Below are 7,113 nucleotides of genomic sequence, written 5' to 3'. Positions count from 1 at the left end.
TTTCCCTAAGCTATAGGACCATAAGTGGAAGTGCCCTAGGCTCTGTTGCTTTGTTTTTTAGATGTTTCAGGAAACACCATACATTTCTCCAGAGTGGCTGTTGGCAATTTACATCCCGCCCATCAGCATAACAAGGCTCCCAGTTCTCCATGGCCTGTCCTGCCTTTCTGGATTTTACACATTTTTCAGATGGCCCTTTTGACTGGGCTGCAGTGAGACTTCATTGTACTGCAGATTTCCTTTGCAAGCTTTCTTGGTTGGCCAAAAAGGGCGTATGCGTTTTTTCCTGAATCAGGAAAAAACGCATACGCTCTTTTTGGCCAAGTGCATCGTTGTGGATGTTCTGCCTCTTTTCCTATGCTTTACATGCAATTCCAGTCTACCTCCTGAAATCGGTTTCGTGCAATTCTGCACCACTTTCAAGTCCTCTTGGCAGCCTTACTTCAATATATTTTTGGACGATAGCTGTCATTTATAACTCTGCAGGTTTGTGAATTACAGTGCCCCTGAGCTCCTTTCTTCAACTCGCTTTTTTGTGAGCTGGCCGCAACACCACAGGATTGCTTCAGGCCCTATTTTGGATCCGGCACGGCACGCTGAGCCTTTGGTTAATTCCTCTTCCTGGTGGGAAATGAGAGTTAAATTTGCCCGTCCAGACACCTCCAGCTAGTTTATCATTGGTTCTCCCTATTCCTGTACATTTTCCGCAGAAATTGCAAACTGGGCCATACAGGAGGTTAAAGGCACTGACTCTCCAAGTGGGGAGAGTGTTAGTAAAGCATCTGGAATGTTGCACCCGAGTACCAGGGGACGAAAACGAGACACATTTGAACACGTTTCCCGATCACACGGTGGATCATACTCTGGGTTCCACATGCATGTTTTAGCTGAAGGAAGAATCCCTTAAACCTGGAGAGTTGAGACCCATGGAATGGGTACCATGCAATATGACTTCAAAGGGTCTGCATTTGCTCACCGAACCTCACCAATCCTATCACTGCTGCGTTTATGCCGCTGTACACACGCTTGATTCTCTTTCGGAGACATATAAATCCGTAGGTTTTAAGATTATTTCTAGTCAGGTATATTCTTAGGCGTTTAATATGGGGTGTTGAGTCCACTTCGTTCAGCAAGGAGTAGCTCTTGTCTATTGCATATTTGGCTTATGGAACGGTATCTGTGCTAATTTCAATCTCTGGTTTCATGCAGCACCCCAACTCACCTTTCCCTTAAGCAAGCATAAGTTGGTTTTCTACATTTGAGACCCTGTTCTGTTTTGTAATTCAGTTCCTGTGTAGCCAAGTTTACATTCCGTGTAGTAGTGATATCTTATGATGTTTCTTTTTCTGTGTGACTTATTTCACTTAGACTCATCATACCTGAATCCACTCATTATGCTGCTACGGGCCTGATGACATAGATTTCATTGCTGAGTGATATTGCATTGTACGTAAGTACCACAACTTCTTTATCCATTTTTTGCTTTCTGTGATATTGAACTTGTACCGTAAACGAGGTTCTTGTAAACAGAGCCGTCCCAAACTTTGGGGTGGCTGTGTCTTTTTGATTTTAATTTCCCTAAGCTATAGGACCATAAGTGGAAGTGCCCTAGGCTCTGTTGCTTTGTTTTTTAGATGTTTCAGGAAACACCATACACTTCTCCAGAGTGGCTGTTGGCAATTTACATCCCGCCCACCAGCATAACAAGGCTCCCAGTTCTCCATGGCCTGTCCTGCCTTTCTGGATTTTACACTTTTTTCAGATGGCCCTCTTGACCGGGGGGCAGTGAGACTTCATTGTAGTGCAGATTTCCTTTGCAAGCTTGCTTGGTTGGCCAAAAAGGGCGTATGCGTTTTTTCCTGAATATATTCAGGAAAAAACGCATACGCCCTTTTTGGCCAAGTGCATCGTTGTGGACGTTCTGCCTCTTTTCCTATGCTTTACATGCAATTCCAGTCTACCTCCTGAAATCGGTTTCCTGCAATTCTGCCCCGATTTCAAGTCCTCTTGGCAGCCTTCCTTCAATATATTTTTGGACGATAGCTGTCATTTATAACTGCAGGTTTGTGAATTACAGTGCCCCTGAGCTCCTTTCTTCAACTCGCTTTCTTGTGAGCTGGCCGCAACACCGCAGGATTGCTTCTGGCCCTAGTGTGTTTCCGGCATGGCACGGTGAGCCTTTGGTTAATTCCTCTTCCTGGTGGGAAATGAGAGTTAAATTTGCCCGTCCAGACGCCTCCAGCTAGTCTCTCATTGGTTCTCCCTATTCCTGTTCATTTTCCACAGAAATTGCAAACTGGGCCAAACAGGAGGTTAAAGGCACTGACTCTCCAAGTGGGGAGAGTGTTAGTAAAGCATCTGGAATGTTGCACCCGAGTACCAGGGGACGAAAACGAGACACATTTGAACACGTTTCCCGATCACACGGTGGATCATACTCTGGGTTCCACATGCATGTTTTAGCTGAAGGAAGAATCCCTTAAACCTGGAGAGTTGAGACCCATGGAATGGGTACCATGCAATATGACTTTAAAGGGTCTGCATTTGCTCACCGAACCTCACCAATCCTATCACTGCTGCGTTTATGCCGCTGTACACACGCTTGATTCTCTTTCGGAGACATATAAATCCGTAGGTTTTAAGATTATTTCTAGTCAGGTATATTCTTAGGCGTTTAATATGGGGTGTTGAGTCCACTTCGTTCAGCAAGGAGTAGCTCTTGTCTATTACATATTTGGCTTATGGAACGGTATCTGTGCTAATTTCAATCTCTGGTTTCATGCAGCACCCCAACTCACCTTTCCCCTTAAGCAAGCATAAGTTGGTTTTCTACATTTGAGACCCTGTTCTGTTTTGTAATTCAGTTCCTGTGTAGCCAAGTTTACATTCCGTGTATTGGTGATATCTTATGTTGTTTCTTTTTCTGTGTGACTTATTTCACTTAGAATTATCGTACCTGAATCCACTCATTATGCTGGTACGGGCCTGATGACATAGATTTCATTGCTGAGTGATATTGCATTGTACGTAAGTACCACAACTTCTTTATCCATTTTTCGCTTTCTGTGATATTGAACTTGTACCATAAACGAGGTTCTTGTAAACAGAGCCTTCCCAAACTTTGGGGTGGCTGTGTCTTTTTGATTTTAATTTCCCTAAGCTATAGGACCATAAGTGGAAGTGCCCTAGGCTCTGTTGCTTTGTTTTTTAGATGTTTCAGGAAACACCATACACTTCTCCAGAGTGGCTGTTGGCAATTTACATCCCGCCCACCAGCATAACAAGGCTCCCAGTTCTCCATGGCCTGTCCTGCCTTTCTGGATTTTTACACTTTTTTCAGATGGCCCTTTTGACTGGGCTGCAGTGAGACTTCATTGTAGTGCAGATTTCCTTTGCAAGCTTGCTTGGTTGGCCAAAAAGGGCGTATGCGTTTTTTCCTGAATATATTCAGGAAAAAACGCATACGCCCTTTTTGGCCAAGTGCATCATTGTGGACGTTCTGCCTCTTTTCCTATGCTTTACATGCAATTCCCGTCTACCTCCTGAAATCGGTTTCCTGCAATTCTGCCCCGCTTTCAAGTCCTCTTGGCAGCCTTACTTCAATATATTTTTGGACGATAGCTGTCATTTATAACTCTGCAGGTTTGTGAATTACAGTGCCCCTGAGCTCCTTTCTTCAACTCGCTTTCTTGTGAGCTGGCCGCAACACCGCAGGATTGCTCCAGGCCCTAGTGTAGTTCCGGCACGGCACGCTGAGCCTTTGGTTAATTCCTCTTCCTGGTGGGAAATGAGAGTTAAATTTGCCCGTCCACACACCTCCAGCTAGTCTCTCATTGGTTCTCCCTATTCCTGTACAGTTTCCGCAGAAATTGCAAACTGGGCCAAACAGGAGTTTAAAGACACTGACTCTCCAAGTGGGGAGAGTGTTAGTAAAGCGTCTTGAATGTTGCACCCGAGTACCAGGGGACGAAAACTGAAACACATTTGAACACGTTTCCCGATCACATGGTGGATCATACTCTGTGTTCCACATGCATGTTTCAGCTGAAGGAAGAATCCCTTAAACCTGGAGAGTTGAGACCCATGGAATGGGTACCATGCAGTATGACTTCAAAGGGTCTGCATTTGCTCACCGAACCTCACCAATCCTATCACTGCTGCGTTTATGCCGCCGTACACACGCTTGATTCTCTTTGGGAGACATATAAATCGGTAGGTTTTAATATTCTTACTAGTCAGGTATATTCTTAGGCGTTTAATATGGGGTGTTGAGTCCACTTCGTTGAGCAAGGGGTAGCTCTTGTCTATTACATATTTGGCTTATGGAACGGTATCTGTGCTAATTTCAATCTCTGGTTTCATGCAGCACCCCAACTCACCTTTCCCCTCAAGCAAGCATAAGTTGGTTTTCTACATTTGAGACCCTGTTCTGTTTTGTAATTCAGTTCTTGTGTAGCCAAGTTTACCTTCCGTGTAGTAGTGATATCTTATGGTGTTTCTTTTTCTGTGTGACTTATTTCACTTAGAATCATCGTACCTGAATCCACTCATTATGCTGGTACGGGCCTGATGACATAGATTTCATTGCTGAGTGATATTGCATTGTACGTAAGTACCACAACTTCTTTATCCATTTTTCGCTTTCTGTGATATTGAACTTGTACCATAAACGAGGTTCTTGTAAACAGAGCCTTCCCAAACTTTGGGGTGGCTGTGTCTTTTTGATTTTAATTTCCCTAAGCTATAGGACCATAAGTGGAAGTGCCCTAGGCTCTGTTGCTTTGTTTTTTAGATGTTTCAGGAAACACCATACATTTCTCCAGAGTGGCTGTTGGCAATTTACATCCCGCCCATCAGCATAACAAGGCTCCCAGTTCTCCATGGCCTGTCCTGCCTTTCTGGATTTTACACATTTTTCAGATGGCCCTTTTGACTGGGCTGCAGTGAGACTTCATTGTAGTGCAGATTTCCTTTGCAAGCTTTCTTGGTTGGCCAAAAAGGGCGTATGCGTTTTTTCCTGAATCAGGAAAAAACGCATACGCCCTTTTTGGCCAAGTGCATCGTTGTGGATGTTCTGCCTCTTTTCCTATGCTTTACATGCAATTCCAGTCTACCTCCTGAAATCGGTTTCGTGCAATTCTGCACCACTTTCAAGTCCTCTTGGCAGCCTTACTTCAATATATTTTTGGACGATAGCTGTCATTTATAACTCTGCAGGTTTGTGAATTACAGTGCCCCTGAGCTCCTTTCTTCAACTCGCTTTTTTGTGAGCTGGCCGCAACACCACAGGATTGCTTCAGGCCCTATTTTGGATCCGGCACGGCACGCTGAGCCTTTGGTTAATTCCTCTTCCTGGTGGGAAATGAGAGTTAAATTTGCCCGTCCAGACACCTCCAGCTAGTTTATCATTGGTTCTCCCTATTCCTGTACATTTTCCGCAGAAATTGCAAACTGGGCCATACAGGAGGTTAAAGGCACTGACTCTCCAAGTGGGGAGAGTGTTAGTAAAGCATCTGGAATGTTGCACCCGAGTACCAGGGGACGAAAACGAGACACATTTGAACACGTTTCCCGATCACACGGTGGATCATACTCTGGGTTCCACATGCATGTTTTAGCTGAAGGAAGAATCCCTTAAACCTGGAGAGTTGAGACCCATGGAATGGGTACCATGCAATATGACTTCAAAGGGTCTGCATTTGCTCACCGAACCTCACCAATCCTATCACTGCTGCGTTTATGCCGCTGTACACACGCTTGATTCTCTTTCGGAGACATATAAATCCGTAGGTTTTAAGATTATTTCTAGTCAGGTATATTCTTAGGCGTTTAATATGGGGTGTTGAGTCCACTTCGTTCAGCAAGGAGTAGCTCTTGTCTATTGCATATTTGGCTTATGGAACGGTATCTGTGCTAATTTCAATCTCTGGTTTCATGCAGCACCCCAACTCACCTTTCCCTTAAGCAAGCATAAGTTGGTTTTCTACATTTGAGACCCTGTTCTGTTTTGTAATTCAGTTCCTGAGTAGCCAAGTTTACATTCCGTGTAGTAGTGATATCTTATGATGTTTCTTTTTCTGTGTGACTTATTTCACTTAGACTCATCATACCTGCATCCACACATTATGCTGCTACGGGCCTGATGACATAGATTTCATTGCTGAGTGATATTGCATTGTACGTAAGTACCACAACTTCTTTATCCATTTTTTGCTTTCTGTGATATTGAACTTGTACCGTAAACGAGGTTCTTGTAAACAGAGCCGTCCCAAACTTTGGGGTGGCTGTGTCTTTTTGATTTTAATTTCCCTAAGCTATAGGACCATAAGTGGAAGTGCCCTAGGCTCTGTTGCTTTGTTTTTTAGATGTTTCAGGAAACACCATACACTTCTCCAGAGTGGCTGTTGGCAATTTACATCCCGCCCACCAGCATAACAAGGCTCCCAGTTCTCCATGGCCTGTCCTGCCTTTCTGGATTTTACACTTTTTTCAGATGGCCCTCTTGACCGGGGGGCAGTGAGACTTCATTGTAGTGCAGATTTCCTTTGCAAGCTTGCTTGGTTGGCCAAAAAGGGCGTATGCGTTTTTTCCTGAATATATTCAGGAAAAAACGCATACGCCCTTTTTGGCCAAGTGCATCATTGTGGACGTTCTGCCTCTTTTCCTATGCTTTACATGCAATTCCAGTCTACCTCCTGAAATCGGTTTCCTGCAATTCTGCCCCGATTTCAAGTCCTCTTGGCAGCCTTCCTTCAATATATTTTTGGACGATAGCTGTCATTTATAACTGCAGGTTTGTGAATTACAGTGCCCCTGAGCTCCTTTCTTCAACTCGCTTTCTTGTGAGCTGGCCGCAACACCGCAGGATTGCTTCTGGCCCTAGTGTGTTTCCGGCATGGCACGCTGAGCCTTTGGTTAATTCCTCTTCCTGGTGGGAAATGAGAGTTAAATTTGCCCGTCCAGACGCCTCCAGCTAGTCTCTCATTGGTTCTCCCTATTCCTGTTCATTTTCCACAGAAATTGCAAACTGGGCCAAACAGGAGGTTAAAGGCACTGACTCTCCAAGTGGGGAGAGTGTTAGTAAAGCATCTGGAATGTTGCACCCGAGTACCA

The sequence above is a fragment of the Leucopleurus acutus genome (genome assembly GCF_964270905.1).
Source record: "Leucopleurus acutus genome assembly, chromosome: 1".
In the NCBI taxonomy this organism is placed as follows: Eukaryota; Metazoa; Chordata; class Mammalia; order Artiodactyla; family Delphinidae; genus Leucopleurus; species Leucopleurus acutus.
The sequence above is the reverse complement of the archived record's forward strand: the minus strand, read 5'-3'. Positions refer to the sequence as shown.